The following is a 12870-nucleotide window of genomic DNA, read 5'->3' on the forward strand; positions in this document are numbered from 1 at the left end:
TTCCCCACAGCCTTATTCATACAAAGCTCATTATTTTGGTTTTAACTTTACTGTCCTGGTTCACTCTCAGCACTTTCATAATGTCGCAGCAGGCAGAACAACACAATTAGCAACTAGCTGGTGAACATAGTAGAGCATTTTGTAGCTAAAGAGCCAGATCTTTGGCGGAGACCAAAAACAGAGCTAAGAAAGATTCATTCTCTGTTTTTTTCTTTTCTTAAGTTTTGGACTTAACATAATCATCACAATGTCAAATCAATGCTAAACATATCTGCTGGATGTGTAAAGAGTATAGACTGTATAAAAGAAATGGATGTAGCCAACTGAATTGTCACTCATTAATTTGAACCGTTCTGAAGCTTCAAGTTTAGCATATTGGCCTTTACCTTCTTCAGAAAAGACCGTATTTGGACAAGAGGGTGGAGCTGGGGAGAGATACATTGCTACGACTGAGAGGTTGCAATGGTAGCGACTTGTCAAACTTGTCAAAGATAGCCACGCCTTAAAGCATACCCTTACTCTAAATGGGGCCATCATTTGCAAAAATGAACATCAGGCTTTAATGAAGAAGACATTAAACAAGTGATTGAGACTATAAAATTATAAGGAAAGTGTTTGCTGAGGTAATAGATTAAGTAAGAAGTAGGGTCATTTTCTCATAAGCTTACATACAGTATAATTGGACTACTTTTTGCAACTTTTGGAGTAGACCCCTGCCTGCCATGAGAAAGAATGCAGGTTTAAGGCACTTCCCTATTGGTTTCACTTCCCGCTTGGTGAAGAGGAAACCATTTGTGAACAGGTTAATATAAACCTTAAAGGTGATAAGAGGTCAGTATTAACAGTTTGTTCCCACTGCCCCCAAGTGGGCAAAAAGTCAGCTATTGCAGGTTTAATGGGAGAATATTCAATTCAACATATTATGCGTCTATAACTGACATTTTACATGTCAACCCGGTCTCTATCTACTCCCATCTTTTTGTCTGTTTCACTACTAGATACCTTTAAAGGTTAAGTGTGTTAAGCCAACTGTCTAGTCTACCCCCGCCCCCCAAAGAGCGTGGGACAGATACGGTGGCTGACACAGAACAAAAGGTGCTGTCATCTGAGACTGCAGAGAAATGAGGTTCCTTTAGGTAGATATTTTAAGATCTTATTCTGACTTAATTATTTAGTAAAACCATATGTTATTGTGACTTGGCCACTGACAGATAACATGGAAAATGTAAGCCAAGAGTGTGTAATACTGTCATTGTTTCTGCACCACAATCCATTATAAACCACATAATGGATGAAGTTTACACAAACATTAACAAGGGAAATGTGTTTATTCTCTCTGTGATTATGGGCCCTCGCCAAAACTGTCCGGCAGCAATAATATCTGGCCTGTGGCCAAATTATAGTGCTTTCATAGCGGCTAAAAATATAAGTAAATAAATAAATTGATAACAGTGCTGAAATAGATCTCAGTCATGACAGCAACTGTTACTCACATAATCACTTCCTCTGTAGTGGTTTTGCCTACAAAATAAAAGCGCAAGAACATTTTTTACAGCAATGCTTTACTTCGAGATGAACTTTTTACTTCTAAATTCTGAAGAGGGATGAAAGAATTGTCCAAACATGGGATCAAACACACAACCTTCTGCGTGAGAGACTTGCACTTTAACAACTGAGCTAACCAAATATCACAATATCAAGTTTAAATATTATGTCTGTTATGTGTTCTCACCCACCATCTTATGGATAAAAGAAATTGCTCCTATGCAAAACGTATTTGCAGACCCCTGCTGTATATTATTTCTTCTTCTTCTTCTTCATCAAACGTATGTATTCAACATAGTGATGAGAATCTACATTGCCTGATTTCTACAAGAAGAAGAAGAACGTAGTGACGAACGCGCTGTGTAGTGCTGTTTGTCTGTTTTGTAGGGGGGACCGCGATTATGTAGATAAAACTGTCTCATTCTAAAGTACTAAAAACATAACGGTTTATCATGTAAGGTCTTTATACACCACTGAAAACATAGTTATCGATTGTTTATTGCTTTTCTGTCAATAGATCCTAATAAATATTACACACTGGACCTTTAAGTAAAGGTAAAAATAAATATACTTAGACATCCTTATTTCTCAAAAAGATGCAGGTAACATCTATGAATACAGGCATCTCAACATCATTGATGATGCTTGGTTTATATGGGTTTTAAACTGAGGTGCATATCATTGTATCAGCATGTACATAAAATCTCTTTTTTTTTCTTTTTTAAATCATCTTAGTGCCCTGAGAAAGCTCAATCTACAGTAGACAGTTTTCAAAGTCCTCTGTTGTTTTTAGAAATAGCCTGCCACATCTTTGCCTCTCTGTCCGTTTGTGTCTCCCTCTAATTCTCTCTCAACCCTGTTAGCAAGATAAAGTCTGAATAGGACTCACTGTTTGCCAGTCATAGCTGTATTCTGATTAGAGCTTTAGTCAAGTGACCAGAGGGTAATCATGTTTATATCAAGGCAGATTCATTGTGCGATAGAGCTCTTGTGTAAGGCATTTCCATAAATAGATTGAGAATTGAGTTTATAGCTGAGGACATCAAGAGGCCACAAGTGCAGCGCACAACAATGGAGAGAAGAGAAAATACATTTCTCAAAGTTGATGGGATAAACGATTGCCTAGACAATCATTTCAGTGGAGTGGGCTTGTGAAGAGTCGATTGAGTTTAGCAACTAAGACATTCAGGAGTAAGAGGAAAAGTTGAAAGTTGAAAAGGGAGACAAAAGAAAGTTAGCAGCTAACTTAGGTTTTCTGTCAAATTGACTCTCTTAGGGGTGGGTATTATCCTGATTTCATAAAATCAGATTTTAATGAAGGCAGGCTTATTAAGATGGGTAGTGCATTGAGAATATCCGCTGGTGGTATCAAAAGATCAGGTTCTGTAAGGCATAATACCCAACAAGTTCCATGATTGTAACTGATGACCCGGCGAGCTAGGAATCTGCGCAGAATCCATTACAATCACAGAACTTACAAACTTGGAGGGTATGCCCACTTGCCAACATACATTTCTCAGAGTTGCTGGGATAGATGATTGCAAAGACAATAATTTCAGTGGAGTGGGCTTGTAAAGAGTCGATTGAGTTTAACAACAAAGACATTCAGGAGTAAAAGGAAGTGTTTAAAGTTGAAAAAGGAGACAAAGGAAAGTTATGAGCTAACTTGGGTGTTCTGTGAAATTGTCTCTTTTAAGTTAACATAATGAATGTTCCATTATTCCAGTTATAACCCCATTGTTTCTTTGAATAGGCAACAAGATTTAAGGGTTTCAATTTCAGCGAGAAACCAGTACGGACCTATGCTCAGTGTGCAGCTGGCTTCATTATCAGTACTTTACAAAGTTGAGTTTCACAAAAGCCAGTTCCACGGAGTGGCTATTGTCCTAATTTTGTAAGATCAGATTTTAATAAAGGCTGATTTCTTAGAATGTGTATTATATATGGCGCTGACGAAAGATCACATAGGCCCTCATTTCTCCTGCTGTGAGTACAGGCAGTGTTTGGTGTATTCTTTTCTTGTATTTATAAAATGGATTAAAGTAAAATGCGAGGAAATATGTTAAGTAATAGTGCCTCGCTGAGACTCTCATTTGTGAGGGCTTTATGCAGAAAGTGTATGGGATGACAGAGTGAAAGTAGAAAATTCAACAGAAGAAAGACAATTGTCACTAATGGCCTTACTGACTCAGTCCCCAGGTACACAGAATGCATTTGATCATGCTCTAATGGTTTTTAGCATGTTGACTGAAAACTGGAGGCAAACACTAAAGAGAAAATGCTAGAAAGAAAGGATTCAGTTGTTGCAGAAACAATCTAATTGGATCCTAAAAAAATGACAAAATGTTCAGTTTAGCAGCGAAGGCTTTTTGTTTAGTGAACAAAGGCTGATTTAATGACTCCACAAGCATGATGTGAAAATGCAGTGATGGATTTGCTGACTAACGTTGGCCTTTGAATAAGCTACTACAGATATTTTGGAGCGCAAACTTGAAACATGTACTGATTAATGTAAAATATCCAAAGGCATGCTTCAAGTACTTTACCGACTGAACCTGTCAGTTATTCTTAAGGGTGAAAAATGCTCATTAGCATTAAGATAGCATTGTTTCTCTCTTTGGAGGGGAGTTGGTAGCATACAGTCTACTATTATTCAGTCCACTAATTTTCTTAGCATGCATGGGTTTTTAACTGCAGAGTGAAAAACTTTCATAATTAGATTTTTATTAAATACCTACAATGCTGTGTGATATAAATGATGGTGAAATTCATCATGTCTGCTTTTGGATCACCATCAGAAAACTGTTTGCTGAAGTGATGCACAGTCAACTGAGACAGTAAATTGTATTTGTACCGAACCGTTTCTGCACAGCATGGGAATTTAAAATAGCTGATGCTTTGTGGTCCAGATCATTGGATGGAGGTTCGAAACGAAGTACAAAAACAGTTCGGGCCAGATGGCAAAATGGTTAAGAACAAAAACGAGCGATAGAAAGAAAGGAAAAACTAGAGAAAGAATGTATTAAACCACATTTACTGCATTGGGAAAGTTCATACACCATGCAACATTGCTCCAAATCAAATTGATAAAAGAAAGAAAAGCAGAGCAATAATGTACCAGACAGGAGGTAAACACATACACACACACACACACACACACAGATAGATAGATGACCCCAGTGTTCCCTTGTGTATTTAGAAACAGCAGAGCAGAGTGAGCATCCACAGGGCCAGATGGCAAAAAAGCAACATCATTATTCAGACCATTACCTCACCTAATTGAGACACTACACACACCACACACACACATGCACTTCACGTATGCATCCACACGTGCACATAACTTAATCAGCTTAACACAACTCTGGCACACACCTGCACACATATACATGATATATGTTATGTGCATCTGCAGCTACAGATGTGCTGTCTATGTATTTGTGATATATAGATCATAAACACGATATTCATGTATGGATGTTCAGAAATGTACCTCCTCGTTCACACACTGTAAGGCTGTCACTCCACCTCTGGCCTTGCTTAAGATGGACTTCAGATTTCCAAAATAACCCATATGAACGTTGTCTTATTTGTCATGGCCGTCCAAAAGGACCAATGGTAAAAAAAAAAAAAAAAAGATTTATTTTGGCATTTCCTGACCTGCCAGGTTATGTAAGGCCTAATACCTAAAGACTTGTATGTTCCATGATTGTAATTGATGACCTGGGGCTAAGAACCCGCGTGGAATCCATTACAATCACGGAAGGTACAAACCTGGAGGGCATTATCCCACTTATGTCATGGCCACTTGCCAACAAAATGCCATATGTAATCAAAGTAAAAATATCAGTCGTAAATTTATTAACTCATTTTGATGACGTTTCTGTTTTAAAAATGTATGTATGTATTTATAAAAGGTCTTGAAACCGGAAGAGAAAGAAAGTCATAGAGAACAGCACTGCATCCTACCTCACAATATTATTAAAACTGTCTCTCAAGTGGAGATAATGTTATGTATCGCTCTCTCTACAGGATGCCTTTTTCCCCCCTCCCCTCACTCTGTCTGTCACTCCCTCACTGCTTCCTCACCTGTGACTTCTCCACATCTCTTTAGTTCCCATACCCCCTCCGGTCCTCTCTTCTTTCCCCTGCAGCTGACCCTCTTCTCACCGCTGATTTCGCGATCTCGATTCATGCAAATGTCAAACACTGCAAGTGAGATGCTGCAGGTAAGAGCTTCTGCAACACCTTTGTCTGTACTTCAGAGAGAGAACAGGGTTTTTTTGCATGATGACAATAGTTGCCTGGCAAGAAAATGTATAGATACATTTTAATTTTCTGATAAGGACGGTCTTGTTATATGTCATCATTTAAGTAATTAAAAATAGATAGTAGTTGGTTTACTGGTTTTAGTTGACTACAGTTATTTAGAGTACAAATACCATATTTCATAAACTCACTGTGCTGTGGCCCATGACACTGAGGGTACATTGTATTTTTAATAATTGTCTTTTTAAGTATCATATGTCTTGAAATGTGACAGCTATGACCACTATGTGTGCAGCAATGGCAGTTATGTACGCGCAGTATTTGCCATGGGACTTTTGTTCCTCGTGTTCTGCTCTTGTCCACATTATTTAGTTACTACTGCACCCCTGTCATCACAGAAGGTAATATTGCTCATGTAGAGTTGCTCACAGTGGTTTCCAGATTTCTCTGCTTTATAGTTTTTGAAAAAAGTAAGATAAGAAAAAATATCAAATTTCCTCTAGCACTTGTTGCAACAGACTTGGTTTTATTTGCTACCGTTGGGGAAATGAAGAAAGAAATCAATGTATGCATGTCCTGCCCAAACTCATTTCTCAGCGTTGGAAGTTGCAGCAATACTCTTCACATAAGCCTCATTTAAGCCTGATATCCTGTCCCCACTGTGTGCTTCTTCCTTAAAGGGCAGGCCCAACATATCTTAACACTTTAACCAATTACGACAGGGTAGGGGAAGCACTTACAAGCTGCAGGGATTCAACATGAAAATGCATGCTGATTGTAGTCTGGTAAACATGGCTCCTGGGAAGCATTTAGAACATGGAACTGAACTCAGTGCACTCTTGAGTGCAATGCTTGTATTTTACTCTCAGTATATAAGTGATCTTGGCTTTGGGCTTGGAATTGTGTTTTTTTCTGCAGCTGTTTCCTTTTCTCTAGGGTGGATTCTTGAACAATATGTCGCCTTTTTGCGTACAGAATGGCATCAGTATCCCACCGATGCCATACAGTGTGCAAACACGATTAGCTCTCATGATGTGGCCAATGCACTGATGGTTTTCCATACGCAGAAAGGTAAAAGGTGGTAGTGATGGAATTGTGATGGTACTCCCAGCTCTTCATCTAACAGCTGACTGTTGCTTCTAGTACCATCCCTTCCTGTTTCATTTTTAATACTGATTTGATTACAAAGTAGCAATACAGTTTTTCTGCATTGCTTATTAGCAGGCTTTTGAACTAAAATTTCAAAAACATTTCTCTAAACACACATTCATTTCTCATTGCCTCCACCATGTGGTCATTGAGAAAACACTAACATTCAACATTGTTGCTTCAATCAACACAGGTTGAGCCAGAGTCAGTTCATTCAGTTTTGGAACAATGGATCCAGAGAAATCTGAAGGAAGAGGTAGAGGACACCAGAGAGGAGGAAGAGGAGGAAACACAGTATGGAGAGGCGTAAGATTTTTCTAATTACTGGATTGGTTCAAAAAACTACATCCTGTCACATGGCATACCAGATCAAAACATCTATAATCCCGTTACTCACTGTAAACAGTTTTGCCAAAAACAACAACCATTACTGCTAAAATAAAGCTGAACTGAGATTCATTTAATGACAAAATCCAAACAGCGTCTGCAGCAAGACATAAATCTTAAGTCCTATGCAACTTATAGCCCATTTCCAGTGTAGGAACCTTTTAGGAAGCCCACAGGAACCATCTTAGAAGCTTGATCTGCATTTTGTCTGGAGGAACCAGACTCTAGGCTTGGTTGTAATGTGTAATGTTGTTTGTGAGGGTTATGCTTGCTAAAGTGGATAGTGTAGCTGCTAGTTGCTAATCAGTGTTGGAAGACACCGTATGGTTTTGGTCAAATGTCTATGGTTTTGTCCCCAAGCAGGACTCGTCTGAAAGTCACCTGTTGGACAGGATTTCTTGGCTAAAGATAATAATAATACATTTTCATTTCTATTGCACTCGAAAAATAGCAATACAAAGTACTACAAAAGTACTGACAAATACAGAGCAGTGACAGATTCATTGAATGTGCTATAGCAGCTTCACAATACGATATATTTGGGGGGTATTTTGCTTTCATTTGTTATTGACAGTATTCATACAGAGGTGTCCCTGGGTTTTCCACAAGTTTTCCACTGATTTTAAAAAAATATGTTTTTCCTTAAGTTTTATGAAAACACACACTATATGTATCCCTAAAGTGTTTTTTTCCCAATGGTAGCCACTGAGGCTAAAGGTGAGCCATTGTACAGGGGTAGTAAGGGCAGTTTTTGTCATTCTTCATGGTGCTACTGGAACCAGTCAGTCTTTAGCTGAAAGCACGTGGCTGAAACCATTCTGTCAAGCTAACAGACAGCAGTGAACTAAAGCTTTCCCACAAAATCAAGTCTGAATTACATTTAAATTGCTTTGACTTGATAGCAAACACTGACCTGTCCAAAAATTACATTTTCACCACCTTCTACTACCTGATATCATATGTCTTGTGTTATTTTAAAAATCTAGCCGTTAAGAATATCTTATACAAGTTGAACAAACTCTCAGAAGACAAAAAAACAAGGTATGGATAAGAATTTTGGATGCTGGGTTTCTCCCTCGTGATGGGCGCAGCTCTAGATACTTCAAACTGCCATGTTTTATGCATGAGAGTCTAGATAACAAACAAGAACTGAAGTGAAAAAATACACAAAAAGAAAGAATGAGACAATGAGAGGAGATGGATGAATCCTACAAGTTGGCAGAAATCAACACAGCAAGCTTCCCAGACTGACAGAGAGCGGGAGAACTTCTTTTAACACGTTCCCAGTAGAGCCATGTTCAGAAAGGTTCCCTAGAAAGACAGCAGACTCTCCTCTGTCTCTCTTTCTCCTCCCACCCTTCTTTCATTTCTCCTATCTGTCTCAGTCTCCCTCCTCTCTCCACTTCTCCCAAACTGCTTTGCTCTCTGTTAGATGTAAGCGTGTTGATGTGCCAATAATACCTGATTGTAATTTGTAAACAATGCTAAGTATTCCTGTGGGAGGAATAAACTTAATAACTAAGTCATCTAATCTGCCAAGCAAAAGCTGAAAGAAGAGAGGATTTTGTTTTGTTAGAGTGCTCAGGAAGACGGGTAGAATCAGACAGCCACGTCTTCTGAGTTTTCTAATTACTGGATTGCTTCAAAAAACTATATTGTTACATCCATTTCCCATCCTGTCACATTGCATATCAGATCAAAACATCTATACTCACTGTAAACAGTTTTGCCAAAAACAACATTACTGCTAAAATTAATTTAGACAAATTCCAAACAGCGTCTGCAGCAAGAAATAAATCTTAAGTCCTATGCAACTTAAAGCCCATTTCCAGTGTAGGAACCTTTTAGGAAGCCCACAGGAACCATCTTAGAAGCTTGATCTGCATTTTGTCTGGAGGAACCAGACTCTAGGCTTGGTTGTAATGTGTAATGTTGTTTGTGAGGGTTATGCTTGCTAAAGTGGATAGTGTAGCTGCTAGTTGCTAATCAGTGTTGGAAGACACCGTATGGTTTTGGTCAAATGTCTATGGTTTTGTCCCCAAACAGGACTCGTCTGAAAGTTGGACAGGATTTCTTGGCTAAAGATAATAATAATACATTTTCATTTCTATTGCACTTTTCAGGATAGTCAAAGACAGCGGTGATATGTAATATTATTCGAGGGTGAAGGCTAATCTAAAGAGGTAGGTTTTGACAAGTGATCTGAATGTGTCCATGCAGGTCAATACAGTCACGTGTATGGGTATGGAGTTCCAGAGGGAATGGGCTGCCACTAGTACGGTCCTTGGTCCTTTGTGTCAAAGAGCAGAAGTTTTAGGGGGGATTGTCGCAGTGGAGCATGTCTGTGAGGTTGGAAGGGGCCTGGTTATGGACTTTTGTACGTAAGGAGGAGGACTTTATACTGAATGCTTTGGGGAACAGAGAGACAGTGGAGATTCTAGAGAATGGGGGTGATATGGTCATGGGTGAGGGTGAGCAGCAGAATTTTGAATGTACTTAAGTTTATTTAGGGCTTTCAGAACCGGCCCGCTAGCAGTGGTGGCTCCTGCCAGATTTCTCAGTGGGGGCAATTGTTGCGATGATGGCTAAGGTGACCAGTTCAATGATCTAAGTCTGCTTTAAGACAAGGATTGTTCCTTAGGCTACATACTGTACAGTATTTGTGAACAGCTACATCCTGAAGTTCATTTTCAATGTCTACAATGAATGAACAGTCCTCAGTTAAGATCAACCGATCTTTAGACCTTTGGATGTAAAGGCAACTACTTTAGCATTAATGAAAAAAAGGATGACCCTCACAATCATCTGATTTACCTGTGACAAACATTTTAGTTAGGAACAACAAATCCAGAATGAAGTGCAGTATTTACACATAAACAACAAGGCGTGTAAGGGGAAAAGGTATATTCTATTGTTTTTGGTTTATTTTCTGTGTTGCTTTCCTACTTCTCCTTTTTCTTTTTACCCTCCTCCGACAAGATGCCAGTGGTGACCACATCATGCTACCTCCTCTTTCTTCTTCGGTTTCTGGCAATAAAAGAAAAAAACAACACATCAAATAATAGCTACTGGTTAAGTGCAGCTATCTTTAAATTGACTCCACCAACACATATAAAACATGGCTTAATAACAATCACATTTAACATAAGCATAAAATTCGGCTTAATAATAACTATCATGATTATTAGCTTAGCCTATGGCATTTTTCTGAGCATAAATTAGCGTAGTGGCTAGCGGACTTTTCCTCTCCTCATAGCTTAAGAAATTACATGTATTATTTATACTGTGTCTTACTCACTGCTGGTAAAGTCGCTGCATCTCCCGACACCACGGTTGAATTTTCAGCCTGAACGTACGTTTTGTACAGCAGCTGGTCGTAGTGAGAGCAACAAGCTGGAGGACTGCCGAGTCGTTTTCAGGTGGCAGAAGCGTAGCTCTGCTGCTGGGTGTGTAACATAAACACGTTAGTGCGAGCCCTCCCGGAACCCATACAGATTGCATTGCAGCGGCCGCAGCTCGAAAAAAACTGCCTTTACATGAAAGTCTGTGAGAGAGATCTGGGCGATTTACAACCAGACTGAAATCGCACCAAAAGAGGCGGGACTCCAGGGAACACGACTTGACGCTGATTGGACAGCGATATTCAGACAAACTGTCATGGCTAACTAACAGTGTGGTAGAAAGTGTGAGGAAAAATCCCCTGCCTTTCCCGGCTTGGAGGTGCGTCGCCCTAATGAACAAGCCGCCCCTGCCCACTAGCAATAATATCTGGCCCGCGGCCAGATTGCTTTGATAGCAGAAAAATAAAAAATAAATAAATTGATAGCGGCTGGTGCTGAAATAGATCTCAGTCATGACAGCTACAGTTACTCACACAATCTCTTCCTCTTAAGTGATTGTGCCTCCTAAATAAAAGCTCGAGAACGTCTTTAGCAGCAATCCTTCAAAATCGAGTTTATAAAGACATTTTACTTTGAAAAGTTCGGAAGGACATTCAAAAGAGTCTCTGGCCTTCTTGACACACCTCTGAAAAAGCCGTCAGTAAACGTGTGATTGGATTCCCCTGAATTTCCTCAGGGAAATGAAAATAAGCGTTTAAGCGTAAGGTTTATGAATGCGGATCAAATACCAGGACGTGCACACACTGCAGCACATGCTTTATTGTGAGTATGTGCAAAAGTGTCTTATAATCCATCCATCCATCATCAACAAGGGAGAAAAAAATATCCGCGGTAAGTTGGAAACAATCTTATAACCTACCTAACGGGAGTCCCGCACAGTACCGACTGAGCTAAACGTGCACATGATTTGAAATAATTTGACAATGTTCTGGCCTGCAATATAACGGCTTGAAAAAATGTGGCCCGATGCCAGACTCAATTTGCCGACCCCTCGCATAGAGTATGTAGTTCTGGATGTAATAAATGCGTGGATCAAAATTTCGACAGCAGAGAAGGTGAGTGATGGACGGAGACAGGCAATGTTTTTGAGGTGATATGGTTGATGAGATGTTAAGAAGTGAGGTTGCTGATATGTGGGGATGGAGACCCAGTGGAGCTGTTGAGAGACTGAAGTTGTGGGTGTGTGAGGGATCTTGGGCAGATGATTATCATGTCAGATTTATTTTAATTGAGTTGGAGGAAGTTGGTTTGCATCTAGGTTTGCATACCGGTGATGCATTCGGTCAGAGTGGAAGAGATAAGTCGTCATCGGCGTAGCAGTGGAAGTGGAGACGTCAATATCATATTACGTATGATATTTCTGAGTGGATGAACAGGAGAGGACCATTTAACCTTAGGGGACTCTTGTGACAGTGGAGCTATGGAGGAGGTTCAGTTGTTGCTGTTGATGAACTGTTGTCTGTTCTTGAGATAACCTCAGAGCCATGAGAGTGTGGTGCCAGTGATGTTGGAGTAGGCTTCCAGTCGGGAGAGGAGAATGGAGTGGTTGATGGTGTGGAAGGCTGCAGTGAGGTTGAGCATGATGAGGATTGTGAGGTGGCCAGAGTCAGAGGAGAGGAGGAGGTCATTGGTGACTTTAAGCAGGGCTGATTCAGTGCTTTGTTGTGAGTGAAATCCAGATAAAAATGATTCATACTGGTTGGTAGGGGTGAGGTGGGTTTAAATTTGAGCAGCGACAACATAGGAAGGGAAGTTTGGTCGGAAGTTGGACATGATTTCAGGGTTGAAATATTGCACTGGTGAGCGAGGCTGAGAGCACTGAGGGATTGAAGAACTTTTTTGCGCTAGCTCTCTCTAGTGGCTAACTAGTAGCCCGTTTCCACCATAGGAACATTTCAAGGTCCATTTTAGGAACATGCAATTCATCCAGAGGAACGTTTGGATTGAATGTTTAGATTCTCAGCCATAGTTCTTGTGCCAAAAAAAAACGCAAAGTCCTCTAAAGCAACATCCAGACTCAGTAACAGTCCCAACTCGTTTTTCGGTCAATTTAAAAAAGTCTCTGGTGTGGTTATTGCTATTCTTCGTTCGTCTATAAGAGTACTTTCTTTCTTTTAAT

Source organism: Micropterus dolomieu, linkage group LG19 (assembly GCF_021292245.1).
Source record: "Micropterus dolomieu isolate WLL.071019.BEF.003 ecotype Adirondacks linkage group LG19, ASM2129224v1, whole genome shotgun sequence".
Taxonomy (NCBI): Eukaryota; Metazoa; Chordata; class Actinopteri; order Centrarchiformes; family Centrarchidae; genus Micropterus; species Micropterus dolomieu.